Below are 12764 nucleotides of genomic sequence, written 5' to 3'. Positions count from 1 at the left end.
CAGACTGACATTTCGGAAACACATTTTTATGTCCTGCACCATGTCACTGAGACTATGGTTAGTAAAATAATCCCAGAGCCTTCCATTAGACTTCACAGTAAAGGGAGACCTGAACTTACAATAGAGTTGGAACAAAATGAACAAAAGTGTTTGGTTGCGGGTAATACACACCTATGATGTGCTTACTTTTCTTTCTGCTGTGTGGCGCTTAAGGAATCTGGGAGAAATAATAATTGAAAAGTGGGCAGTATTTTCAGTTCAGCTATTTTTAGCTGAATGAAAATTCCCTGGTCAGGCCTACTCTTCCCAAATTCAGAAATATTTGAAGAAGAAGAAAAGAGAGCGCAGAGCTGTCAGTTGCAAGTCAACTGCCTTTTCAAGGTTATATTTTTAAGACACTTTTACTGTAGTGATTTTTTTTAAAAAGAGATCACAATATTTGTAGATGAAAGTCCAGCAATAGGTTGGCAGGAAGGGAGCTGGCCTACAAGCTTTGTTATATAAAAAGCAAAGGCATTTTTTTAAAAAAATCTTATCAGGGCAATACCCCTGGTAGGACAACCAAAATATCACAAAATAGTGTGCAAGTCTCCTTTTTTTGTATATATTAATCGTTTTCTTAAAAATATATATATAAAAGTGCTAACCAAATAGAACTGTAATTTGTAAGTGGAAAAAGGGAACCTTATTAATGGTTGAGAAAACACAATCCTCATCCGAAACCTGCCTAACCAGCAATCCGTATAAATAAGACAAGCGAAGTAAATGTGATGAATTAGACACCATACCAAGCCCATAATGTAAAGCGGGGAGGGGGGGGGAGGAGATGGGAGGCAAGATAAAGAAAGAATACTGCAAGCAACCAAATATATGAAAGTATGAGGTAGATCCTGGAAAGGGAAAGTAAAAGATGATAACATTGACGGAATTAAGCATTCCAAATATTCTCGTAGTATTTGTTTTTGAAATGGCAAGGAAAACTCTCAGTTTCTGAGTCAGTTTCTCCATGAATGCTATATACCATACCCTGTGATACCAATAAACACAAATCTTTCCAATGTTTGACCATAGTCAACCCAGCTGCCATCAGTTAAGTGGTTAATTAGGTCCTGATCTTTGAGGTCTGCACCTGTGTTAAGTGCAAGCTTTTGAGTTCCCCAGGGCTCTTCTTCTGGGTAAATGGTGAACAGAGCAAGCAAGCAAGCAAGCAAGCGAGGGAGGAGAGGAGAAAAAGAAAGTTTGCTGAGTTGAAGCCACAGAATCTTCATCATTTAGGAGACCTAAGATGGAAACAGCAAGAAGGTAAGAGACATTCAGATAACAATGTTATGTGGCAGGCAGATTGCACCCAAGCCTTCTAGGAAGAAACAACATATAATGGTTGATGCCCTGTATTTGAAAATAAAAATTCAGCTGCTAACCAGATCCACCTCCACCTTTAGGCAAAACTCATAAGTTCCTTAATACAGTAGTGGAAAATAGGAATAAAGAGAAGTTAGGCAGCTTGTATATTAACAAAGCGGGAATTAACTATATTTCCTGGCAAGTTTTTTGTTAGTGGTCACTCCCAACTGCATTGTTCCTGGGCACATCCTGTTTGTTCTGTAACATTTCATTGCTTTGCCCTGTAAACATTAGTGAGACACATTAATGCCTTCAGTACACCAGTCTAAGTTAATCTAGCATTTCCATGTTCCATATCTAGTAATACAAAAATTCAAAGTGGATAGGGAATTTGCTATAATTTCTTTTGGTAGGCTTCTGATGTCCAAACTCACGTTGTTAAACTAACTATGCATACCATTCACCAGCAGATGCTGCTCAACAGCCACTGTTTCATCGCTTCCTATTGCACAATCCTTTCAAACGAGCAATGAAATGCCCTAGATATTTTTCTTCATTTTAATTAACAGTTTTATGTAATCTACATCCTAACCCTTTGTGTATTATTCATACATTTAAATGCTAAAATCAGTAGCTTCCTCTAGGCTTCGAGATGTATTTATGGATTGATTCAGTGCTTAAATCCAAAACACCTATGAATAAAAGATTGTTCTCTCGTCTCATGATATGGATGATCAATCAGGCTGGCAGGGCAAAAGCGTGCTGGATCCAGATGATTTTGGCCATTCAGCAGGAGGTCACTTGTAAAGAGCCTTGATGGGCCTGCCTGAGAAGGCAGTTGCAGAACTTAGATGTGGCAATTCAGAAGGTCATATTGCACATTCACACTAAACACACAAGCGTGAGGGAATTGTGGAACAATTAGCCTCACATAAACAACATGCTTGAGTCTCCTTAAGGCAGGCACCTCCAAACTTGGCTCTCCAGATGTTTGGGGACTACAATTCCCATCATCCCTGACCACTGGTTCTGTTAGCTAGGGATGATGAGAGTTGTAGTCCCAAAACATCTGGAGGGCCAAGTTTGGGGGTGCCTGCCTTAATGCATGAGTAGGTTAATACCATAGAGTAAGCTGTCAAGCCTGGCTCAGCCTATGCCACTTCCCCTCACTTTGAAAGGAAATGGGCAACCAACCTTTGGTTGTACTCAGTCTACATTGTGAAGTCAGTGTGAGGAGGCCTGAGCTGGTTGCTCAGCCACATGGCATTGGCCAGCTTATTTTTCAGACAAGAAAGGAGTCTGAAGCTAGGGCTTTACCATTTTGTAACCAAGCAACGTTGAATTGCCTGTGTATTGTTTTGGACTGCTTTATGGAAAAACACATGAATCTAACCTTTAACGAGGTTTGTAAGTAACCCATTTTACGTATAACTTACCAAATGTACCATCTACCTGTGTGCTAGGGAAGTGGGATACTTTGGAGTTCAGTGAAAAAGCCACATTTTAAAAGGCTTGCAGCCTTTATTTCCACGTTTTTATTTGCTTCGTGTTTTGCTGCATTTCTCTCACCAAAGAGTACTTGCCTCAGACTTGGGTCTTGGCTTCCAGGGTTTCCAACAATAAGCACCCTGACACCCCCCCCCCACTAAGAAGGGACTGTGGCTTCCTCCTTTGTTTTTTTTTAAAAATAATATTTATTACTTTTCCAAAAGTTTAAACACTAAAAAGACAATACAATACAATACATTAAACTAACAAAACAAAACAAAAACAATAAAATAAATCAAACAATTTCATTATCCCATCTTTCATTCACTTATTTCCATGACCTCCTCACACCTCCCTTTTTGTATTCCACTTCTGTTAATTATTTTAGCAATTCCTTTCCATCTTCCTGTTTTCTATCCTGTAATTACCATATTTTTCGCTCTATAAGACGCACCAGACCATAAGACGCACCTAGTTTTTGGAGGAGGAAAACAAGAAAAAAAATATTCTGAATCTCAGAAGCCAGAACAACAAGAGGGATCACTGCACAGCGAAAGCAGCGATCCCTCTTGCTGTTCTGGCTTCTGGGATAGCTGCGCAGCCTGCATTCACTCCATAAGACGCACACACATTTCCCCTTACTTTTTAGGATGGAAAAAGTGAGTCTTATAGAGCAAAAAATACTCATTCTAACCTTAATTTTGTCCTTTAATACTCTATTAATCTATTTATACTTAATTCCTTATAACATTTCTACTAAAGCCATATAACTTCATTCCAACATTTTTCTAACATTCATTAATTTTACAGTATTTCTGTAAATAGTCTTTAATTTTTTTCCAGTCTTCTTCCACCGACTCTTCTCCCTGGTCTCGGATTCTGCCAGTCATTTCCGCCAGTTCCATATAGTCCATCAACTTCATCTGCCATTTGTGGCTTCCTCCTTTGGTAAATGCAGCCTCTTCCCAATCTGATGCTAGGTGGGCTCCTCAGGAAGATCTCAGCATCTGGTAGGTTCCTGTGGGAATACGTATCCCTTGAGATACACTGGTCCTAAGCCATGAGGAGCATTAAAAGCCAAAACCAAAACGTTCAACTGTGCTCAGGAGGTGGGCATAAAGTCAGTGCGGTGCTATTAAAAGGTGGCTTCACTGACTGTAACCTAAAATAATGGTGTTTAGCTGCTCAGAACACTAAATCCATTGCTGAAACCACTAGCCCCTATTCCCTCCTGACCTTCTCTGCTGTTGGGCATGTGAATAGATGCTAGGAGAGAGCATACATTTATTAGATATTATCCTTCTTTCCTTACATTTGTGAGTTCAGCAGAGTGCATCCTTTGCAGCTTAAAAGATAGGCTAGTTTTAGCCTTTTTGGTTGAAGTCATCCAGGATGCTTTAAGGCAGACTGGATTCTCTCAGTATTTCCCCCTTTAAACAATAATCAAACACACAGTCTTGTAAAAAGTAGCAATAACGTTTACGGTGGGCGCGCGGGTTGCGAACATGATCCGTGCGTGAGACATGTTCACAACCCGCAGCGCCGCGTCTGTGCACGCACGGGTTGCAATTTGGCGCTCATGCGCAAAGCGTGATTTTGTGCTTCTGCACATGCGCGACCGCCGAAACCCAGAAGTAACCCGTTCCGGTTTCAGCAGTCCGCAACCCGTAAAAAAGCAACCTGAAGCGTCTGTAACCCAAGATATGACTGTACTCAGAGTTTCTGTTGCAGAATAACAGATACAGCAGCTTTGTTCAGGCAGGCTTAAAATGGCAGTTCAGTTACAAGGACATACTTTAGTCTAGCTTAAGGTGGGGTCTGAACCGTAGGTCAGATTTAGCAGTGGTTCTCACCCTTTTTTGCTTGATGATGAAGTTGGAAGAGAAAGAGGAGAGGTTGTGCCCAGGTAGGTAAGGACAATATATGTCACCACACCCTCCTCTTGACAGGGAACAGTGGGAGAATCTTTCAGAGGGTTCTCTCTAGCAAACATACAGGAAAACTCTGTGAGCTTCAGCTCCCATCCCGTCCCTATCTAGCACTGTTGGTTTGACTGGATTGTAAATATCCCACATCCTTAAGTGCCAGATTCCAGGGGAAGAGATGGTTGAAGGCAGCGTTGGGGGGGACAGAGCTGTGCCCTCAGGTGTGGTGGAAGATGCTGTCCTGTTGCCAGTTCTGAATTTTTCACGTAGAATGGGAGGAGGGCATCAGTCGGTGATTTGCCTCAGGTAGCAAAATGTTTTGAACTAGCCCTGCTGTTGAGGGCCTGCTGTGATGAAAAGTGACGCAAATGAAAGCAAGGAAGGTCAGCTCAAATCAGCCATCCGATTCTCGCATCTGACAGTATAAACTGGAAGCTGCAAATCTCAGGAATTTAAGTCGGGAGCCGTTCTGTATCCCTCATGATGAGGTAATGGAGGGTCCCAGCAAGCAATTTCTTTTCTGCTCCATTTTGGAATAGATACTGGGTTGCTAGGCAACATTTTCCATGTAGCTTGCTCCTCATCAAGCGAACTAGATAAAAATCAAAACAATTTTTTTAACCTTCTCCTGGGTCAAGTTATTTTGGCAATGTGACAAGATAAAAATCGTCCTCAAAGGGAGATTGCCTCAAGTTTAACCTGCCTAGGTCTCATCCAATTTATTTATAATCTGTCAATAAAATTCTTCCTGCCTGATAATCTGTTGAAAGAAATGTTCAGCAAAGGGGGGGGGGGGACTTGAGACTAAGAGTGTAGAAAGGAAGATTGCTTGTTCTATTGTATTCAAATAGATTATTGAATATTACTTTATTTCATATAAGCCATTCTATTTTAAAGTTATGTTTTATTAGGACTTTCTGTATTGGATCAGATTATTATAAGGTGTGTGTTGTTTGTTGTATATTTTGTTGCCGTAAACTGCTTTGTATATAGTAATATAGAAAGGTCATTTTACAAATCGAAATGAAATGAAGATTGGCAATTAAAATTATAAGAAAGCAAGCCCCCCCCCCCTTAAAGTGGTAAATAACGTTTTAACAGAAGGAGAATCTATGCTGGCAAAAAATCTCTCTGTGTACAAATACTTACTGTGTAGGATCCCTGTGTTGAAGTGGAGAGGTGTGTGAGTCTGGAAACTTTATTATTATTATTATTATTATTATTATTCATTTTATTTTATTTTATTTGTACCCCACCCATCTGTCTGGATTGTCCCAGCCACTGTGGGTGACTTTGAACACATATAAAAACATAATAAAACCTTAAACATATAACAAGGCATATAGAATGTATCTATCTGAAGGAATATGCTGTATAAATGCTTCTGGATTTTCATGAGGATATTTTTCTTAATTGCAAAATTTGTAGAAGTGAATTTGAGATTTGAAGAATTAGAAATGGAGAGAACCAAAATGGACAGAACCTATAGTTTCTGCCCATTAGATTTTGTTCTGCCCTCTGGTCTTTGCCCTCCTCTTTGCAACATCCCTTCAAGTGTTTTAAGAGTCTTAACATGCCCCACCTTCCTGTTCTCCAGATTAAACAAACCCAGTTCCTTCAGAGTCTTAACATGCCCACCTTCCTTTTTTCTCAGGACTCCTATTCCATTCTCCTGACCATTTTTGCCATTCAGGTTTTTTATTTTCTTCCAGCGTCATATTTCCCCGCTCCCAACCCCTCAAATGATGAATGGGTGCTAATAGATGGGCCACAGGCCAGCTGAAGTGGCAAGCTGTGCTGTTTTGTGAGCATCTCGGCTGCGCATGCTGCCGATGCAGGCCATTACTCACACAGTATGTCCCAGTTCAATGGCTGATCTAATTGACTTTTTTGTTTCACCTCCCAACTGAGCAAGGCAGTAATAAAACAACTCTGAAAGATGGATGCTGTATCCAGCGATGCAAAGGAAGGATGGATTCAGAATGCCAAGTGGTGGAGGAAGTTAAGGTTCTGGCGCCTTGGACCATTCTGAAGTTGCTCCTGCTTTTCCTTTCATATCAGTTCCAGGTTGTCTCCTTGAAAAAGGAACAAGTTGTTTTAAGGCAGCTTTTGCTGCCCTCCAGATGTGTTGGGCTGACTAGGACAGATGGGAGTTGTAGTTCAAAATATCTAAAGTCTACCAAGTTAGCAAAGGCTGCTCCAAGGCATTGAATCATCCCAGGCTCTTTGTCATTTTGAAAGAAATAATCTGCAGCTTTTGGAGACTTATTTTCTCCAAATGGACTACTTATTTCCTCCCTGCCCACCAAGCTAGAGTATACAGTCGTACCTTGGGTTAAGTACTTAATTCATTCCGGAGGTCTGTACTTAACCTGAAACTGTTATTAACCTGAAGCACCACTTTAGCTAATGGGGCCTCCTGCTGCTGCTGTGCCGCCGGAGCCCAATTTCTGTTCTTATCCTGAAGCAAAGTTCTTAACCTGAAGCACTATTTCTGGGTTAGCGGAGTGTGTAACCTGAAGCGTATGTAACCTGAAGCGTATGTAACTCGAGGTACCACTTTATTCTGCTTGGTACATGGTCTGTTGTGCTTTTTTTTTTTTAAAAAAAAGAAAACACAATGAAATCTCTATTTGGGAAGGGCTGATGGACATGTGCAGTTTTTACCCCTGGGGTAAATCTATATGTTTATTTATAGCCAGCAACTTTTTACCTCCCAAGTGTGTGTAGCCAACATTCATAGCTACCTCCAACCCACTGGGCATTCCTCAGCTTGTTGACTCCCTCTGTGTAGGGCAGAAATAGCAATAGTTCTTCCAGTTTCCAGGCGTCTGACTGAGCACATATTTTGGATGCCACAGACTATTGCCTTAAGCGTACACTTCCACACTCCGTGTTTTAAAAGGGACTCGGTGCTCCCATGCCCTGTGAAAAGGGAGTAGAAATTGATATGACGGAAGAAAGGGCAACGGGCCGGCTGAAATGTGGAGAGTTGTGGAGGCTTACAGAGCGAACACAATAAGTGGGCAGTGCTAAAGACCTTCCATCTAGGTCAGGATGCAGCTGACATGGCATAGAGCCATGGCTTATTTGAAGTGAATATTGGAGCGGTTTGGTTGTCGCCTGTGAGAAGATTGCATGTTTTTACTGCAGTGATTTAGAATATAGAAAGCCTAATCCTATCCCTCAGTGATTATTCTCAGTTGCAGGGATATATTCAAATAAGCAATCTCTCCCTGTGATTCAGGTTCTCCTTGATAACAGAACACAGAAAATAGGAAGTGGCTGTAAACTCAGTGACTGCCTCAGGTGGCAGGATCCACAGGGGCCAACCTCTGTGGTGTGCTCCTTGGAGACTGGATTTGCCGCTGCCTTGGCATCCACCATGCTGCCTCTGCAGCGGCCTTCTTTGTGAAAAGAAGGCTCTGCTGGTCTCCTTGTACCCTCAGGGAGGAAGTGGCAGGAGTTGCCCTCTGGGCCATAGCTGTCAACTTTTCTCTTTTCTTGCGAGGAATCCTATTCGGAATAAGGGAATTTCCCTTTTAAAATGGGAAACGTTGACAGCTATGCTCTGGGCTCTTCTGGGTCGCTACATCCGCCTGGTGTGATTTATATGGGAATGTTCAGGGAGGCAGGAGAGGATATATAATATCCTTCCTAACTTGCGCTCGCAAGTTCTATAAATTAGCAGAGTTTTACATTCCTCTTTTAAACGCACAACGGGTAGCTGGTTTCAGGCTTGTTTAAGCCTCTCAATAACATTTCTGGTAAGTTCCCCTTTAATCCCTCTAAAAAGAATGAACACGCCACAATCTTATTTAAGATACATAAAAGTAGTTTACTCACATCATCAGTTCACAGATGGTTCCCTGAAGGAAGACTTAGTTACATGTGGGTCTATCCCATATGGAGATAGTATCTTTGCCCTCCATTGGCTAAAAAGCTGCTGGTCCAACGATGAGGTCCAAAAAGAGAGAGATGGCTGCTTGCCTTATCCTTTTGTGTTACCTGAACAGGTAAGGTCACGCCCACCTCTAGTCACATGCAAAAGGAAAGATGCTCCAGCTCAGGAGCAAACGGTAAGTTTTCGACTGGCTGGAACAAACATCCCCTTTGTATGTCCACTCTAGGCAAACAAAGAATGTTGTACTTGACTGCTACTTATGTTTCACACCCCACAATTTAGAGCAGGCCCTTTCTCTCTGTGAAGGCCTTTGCTTACTAGTTCAACCAATGGGTAGGGTTGATTTGATTCCCTCTGTTCTCAATGTTGATCTTATACCCCCTCCCCCCCCCAATGTAGAGATCTTGATCCCCCCCTTCTTCCCTGGGGGGTGGGCACCATTTTTGTGGCTTGCCTCGGGTACCAAAATGTATTGGCCCGCCCTGCTTACACTGAATCAGACCGTTGGCCCATCAAGCTCACTATTGTCTACGCTGATTGGTAGCAGCTGAGATCTTTCCCAACCCTACCTGCAAATGCTGAGGATTGAACCTGGAACATTTGGCATACAAAGCAGATGCTCCACCACTGAGCTAAGGCCCTTCCATTGGGGCTAAATATTTTTAAAATCAAATTGCAAGTATATGCCTTTGGAGGGCTAGGAACCTCACCCGTATTTCCCTTGCTGCAAGAAAAGCACAAGGCAGGGACATGGAAGGGAAGCAAGAGACTTCTGTGAACAACAGCCTAGGTGTATGATGTCTAAACTTGCCCTCCTTGTAATAATATCAAGATAGATTTCCTAAAGTACGTTCTAAAAATAAATGGGAAAATTGAATTATGTTTATTAGGCTATGATGAACGTTTAAGCAGGGCATTAAAGGGGGAGGGGGAGAGAGAGAGAGAGAATGTTCAGGGTAGCATATTGGATTTGCCATAATTTTATTAAGTGAAAGGTAGCACTGGCAGGATGCCCTCCTTCTGTTTGCAGAATGCACTCTGTGCAGCTGCTTGACACGCAGGAAGGACTATATGAAGGAAGGAAAACAGAGGATTGGTTGTGTTTAACAAGGCTGGTAACGGGCGTGGAGAATGTTCATATGTGGGAAAAGCTATCTGTCTACACACCATACAATGGGGGAGTGGAAGAACAGCACCAAGGAGCATAGCTTTTTCCAGAGGAGGAGTGATGGCATCATCAAGACTGCTTGGGTAATTGATGGGCCCTCCTTGTTCTTTCCGGCAAGTAAATGAGGTGATAATGAGGCCTTCAAGTCTGTTCTGAGGCAGATTAGGATAGAAGGGGCCAGAGAAGGAGGAAAATAATCATGCAGGGTTTTGTTGTCTTTGATGGAGTTCCTGCTCCATCAAATCATAGAAATGTAGAGTTGGAAGGGACCACAAGGGTCATCTAGTCCAACCCGCTGCAACTCGGGAATCTTTCTCCCCATGTGGGACTCGAACCCATGATCCTGAAATTAGGAGTCTCATGCTCTACCAGCTGAGCTATCACGCCAGCTGTTTAAATGATAGCACTTCTTTGCAAGATGGTTTGCACTTATAATTAAAAGCTAAATTTGCATTAAAACTGACTCAGGCTCTTTTCTTCAAACTCTATTTGGGTCTTTGAGTGGTATTCAGCTAAAACCATCTATATCTTCCTAAAAACAAAAAATATACAGTATGTAGATGCGTCAAATTGTGCTTCTATAGTTTTGCCTAAAGAGCCGGTTTTTATTTTAATTCACAGATAGAGACTGAGCATTGATACAGTTCCAAGTTTCTAAGAGTTAAAGGAATTTGGGCCTCCCTCCGCTCCTTACAGAAACACAACATTGTCAGAATTCTGAACTTTATTTTTTAAAAAAATGATGCGCAGCATTCAACTAAGACTTATTCAAAGTGGACCCACTGCAGTTCATGAACATAAGTTAGGTCCATTTATTTCAATGAGTCTACTCTGAGTAAAAACTCAGTTGAATCCCACCCTGTGTGATCCTAAAGTAAATACCATTCAGTTATTTTGCTGCGTACTGTGCCTGCTCTTTTAGAGTGGGTGCGTGTATTTGTGTCTTATTTGGATCATCGCAGATCCCTGCACTTTTAGATTCCTTTTGGACCATGTTTGCTGTCAGGATGACCTGCACACTGGCCACAACAGTACAACAATGTAATATAGACAGATAGTTTTTCTGCCCATGCGGCATATTTCAAGCTAATCCCGAACACCTTTTTATGTTTTTGTTTGTGCTAACGTTACAGAACACTATGAAAAGCAGAAATGAGGTTCCCTGCTCTGTTCAGGGAGAGGTGGATCTGAGGCACAACACATAAAACTTGATCTTTTTACGATGACAAGAAGTTCTCTTGATGTGAAAATGGAAAGGAAAGGCTCATCTGGACAGGACCATAATGACACTAAACTGAGTTTTGGTTCCCTTCAGTGTATGCCACAGTCTGTATTCTTAATTGAAACCGATGGCTCCCTGGGTAGCTGGGAACCGCATGGCAGCTTTTTATTACACCCTCTATTATCTTTGCTGTTACCTTGGAAAATGTAGTGTGCCTTTTATTGATACGGGAACAAACGTTGCATTATTCCTCCCTTTCCCGCAAAGCACTTTTGGGGGAGTTTAGGAAGAGAGTAGCATCTTGGATTTTGACTTAAGACCGAATTGCATGCAGTCGTTACCAGAGTTGTCAGGAAAAAGGGGGAAAATACTAATGGTGGGTTTTAAACAGGCGAAATAAGCCAAAATATGCATAATTTTCTAAAGGCAGCTGTCTTGAGGGGTTCATTTATCAAATGGAGGAGATTATAAAATATATGTGGTTTTTGCATATTCATTAAAGCCTCTGCTTTAGAAAGCCAGATAAGACTAATGGCAAAATAAATCACTTTGTATCCATTTAGTGATGGCACTTTATGACTAATGAACAATTGGGGAGTGGGGCGGGGGAGGGGGATGACCTTTGCTGAGATATTGTCGGCTTTGCTGTAGCAATGGTTCGCAAACACCACGGTTGTGCCTGAGTACATCATAATGGAAGGAAATCCATGACAGGATGCCAATTATGACATATACATCCCCTCAATTTACACCCAGCCCCCAGAGGAATGCATGTTGCCTGGAAGGTCTGTGAATGGACAACTAGATCCTTCTGTTATTTTGTGCAAAAGAGCCAACTATATGTTGCGACTCAACATTCTGTACTAGATAATGTGTTTCTCCGTGGAGGAAAATGCCCAGATTGCTTACTCTGCAGATATTGATCATGTGCGCCACAATCTGGCTACAATCTCGTATGGCCTCTCTCTCTGAAGGCAAAGATTGGCAGGGACATTTCTGCACAATCCAATCGCCTGCCATGCTTGCCCAGTGCAAGAAAGGTTTCAAATTCCTTTGCCAGTTAAAACTGGTTATAAGTAAGCTGTTACATAAATAAAAAGGAGCTTTTCATGTTAACTGTAAACTCAAAAGAACAACGGGTTGGCAAGCTCACCTTAGCAGAAGCGCTGTTCCATATTATATGTTGGAGAGTGGCACCTTTATTTACACGGTTTTTTTAAATGTTCTTGCTGCTGCCTTGAAAAAAAGACTGTAATAAATACTATAGGGCTTTCCCTACGAAGGCAGTATTAATAGCCCAGTGATAGCAATATTAATAGCCCAGTGATAGCCCAGGAGTTAGTGTTTGTAATAGAGACAGACAACCCTGCACCAACGTTAATTTGGAAATAAGTAAAAAAAATTAAAAATTGTCCAGTAGCACCTTAGAGACCAACTAGAGAGCCGTGTGGTGTAGTGGTTAAGAGCGGTGGACTCGTAATCTGGTGAACTGAGTTCGCTTCCCCGTTCCTCCATATGCAGCTGCTGGGTGACCTTGGGCCAGTCACACTTCTCTGAAGTCTCTCAGCCCCACTCACCTCACAGAGTGTTTGTTGTGGGGGAGGAAGGGAAAGGAGAATGTGAGCCGCTTTGAGACTCCTTAAAGGGAGTGAAAGGCAGGATATCAAATCCAAACTCCTCTTCTTCTTCTTCTAAGTTTTTTCTGGGTATAAG

General features: G+C 41.9%; 1 long non-coding RNA gene across 1 annotated transcript in view; it reads left to right on the top strand.

Moving 5' to 3' along the window:
- The first annotated feature begins 845 nt into the window (after positions 1-845).
- Positions 846-12764, top strand: part of LOC308475896 — a 44649-nt gene continuing 32730 nt past the window's right edge. Inside the window, exon 1 of the long non-coding RNA XR_013985498.1 lies at positions 846-1302. This is a non-coding gene — a long non-coding RNA (uncharacterized lncRNA). The remainder of the gene's footprint in view (positions 1303-12764) is intronic.

The sequence above is a fragment of the Podarcis pityusensis genome (assembly GCF_964106645.2).
Source record: "Podarcis pityusensis genome assembly, chromosome: 4".
Taxonomy (NCBI): Eukaryota; Metazoa; Chordata; class Lepidosauria; order Squamata; family Lacertidae; genus Podarcis; species Podarcis pityusensis.
Note: the sequence above shows the minus strand (reverse complement) of the source record. Positions and strands in the feature narration are given on the sequence as shown.